This window comes from Bombus impatiens, unplaced genomic scaffold (assembly GCF_000188095.3).
Source record: "Bombus impatiens unplaced genomic scaffold, BIMP_2.2 scf_0136, whole genome shotgun sequence".
In the NCBI taxonomy this organism is placed as follows: Eukaryota; Metazoa; Arthropoda; class Insecta; order Hymenoptera; family Apidae; genus Bombus; species Bombus impatiens.
In genome coordinates, this window is record NT_176555.1 from 377,789 (window position 1) to 379,265 (window position 1,477).

General features: G+C 48.5%; 1 protein-coding gene across 3 annotated transcripts in view; it reads left to right on the plus strand.

Annotated features, from left to right (window-relative positions):
- LOC100742623 (myocardin-related transcription factor B) overlaps window positions 1-1,477 on the plus strand; it is a 250,068-nt gene that overhangs the window by 172,129 nt on the left and 76,462 nt on the right. The gene's annotated exons all lie outside the window — the stretch shown is intronic.

The window sequence follows — 1,477 nt, forward strand, 5'->3', positions numbered from 1 at the left end:
CCCCCGCCGCCGACCCGATCCGATTCGTCGCCTCTGCAATCGTCTCGGGCACACCGCTATTCACCGGATGTTTTTATCGGGTCGTACGGCCACCGATCTCGGCCTCGTAACCGTGAAAAGGATACATCGTCACCGTATACCGTCGATCGCCACGACGTTGCTCCCCGTTCAGAACGGAGCTACCGATCGTAACGGAAGATCGACGCTCGCGTACCACGAATTTTATCGATCGCGGAATGCCGGTTTATATCCTTTCTGCGAATTAAACTTTTTCTCCAGCCACCATAACGAGAGGAATCAGGTATCGTTCTTCCTTTCTATTTTAATGAAACGACGATTTTAAACGATACTCTTTCTTCATTTCTTTGCAGCGTGTACTGTTGCTTTACTGTAATTGCGATTTTGTAAGATAAATAGCAGTACTATGTAAAGTATTGAAAAAGGATATTCCTCCATTTAAGAAACTTTTATTTCGATCGGTTTATTTATATCTGGAGAACGAATCTCGTTGACAACCGGTAACAGTAGAACAACCGGACAAAGCTTCCCGTTGCATCAAGGCACGTCCACGCCCTCGATAACCGTCGATCGATCTTAGCTTCCAGCGCGCGCGGAGGAGGAAGTGTCGTTCTTGACGTCCGGAATAATCGATGAAAACGACTAACGGTTCGCCGTGCGGCGACGTTCGCTTCCGATCGGTTGCCGGTCGCATTGGTCTCGGTTATTATGCGAGACGGCCTGTAATCGCGCAACTGTGTTCCGTGCAACTCCACGTTGCAGTTATCCTGGCTGTTAGCATCCGCGAGCCATGAACGCCTGTAATCCGCGGCCGAAGCTCACCCTCTTTAACGAGGCCCCCGCTATTATGCTCCTGGTGGCAGTGTAATCAGTCGCTCGTTATAACCGACCGATCACCGACTTGGAATCCATAGATATTTCTACGAGTCGCTCTCCTTAGCACTGTGCAACCCATACCTCTGATCCTACTCGTAGCATTTCCGTTGCCGATTGCACGATTCGCGATAACAACATTTCTACCGGGAGCCACCGAGTCTGATAATTTTTACTTTTTACGTTATAAAATTTTAATAGATCACTACGAAAAGTATCGACGCGCTACTGTGGCTGTTATAATGTTTACAGGCGGATTAATGAGATGCGAGTATGTACATTAAACTTCGTAGCGTTTAGTGGTACTTTCATACGTCGACAAAGATTTAACGCTATGGAAATACAACGTAGATTTACGTACACTCCGTCAACTCAACAAATTCGCTCTCGTCGTAAGTTCCGTCGGAAGAAAGAGGTTAATATCGAACGACCGGTCGTGGTCGCAAGAAAGTTATACCGACCACCGGCGCGAGTTGGACGTAACATCGTCCCGACATCGGTTCGAGCAACACCGTCGAACAACAATACAGCGAGTGGCCAACGATAACTCATCGCGGCCGGGTTTGCGGCACTGGACGCCGAGCCA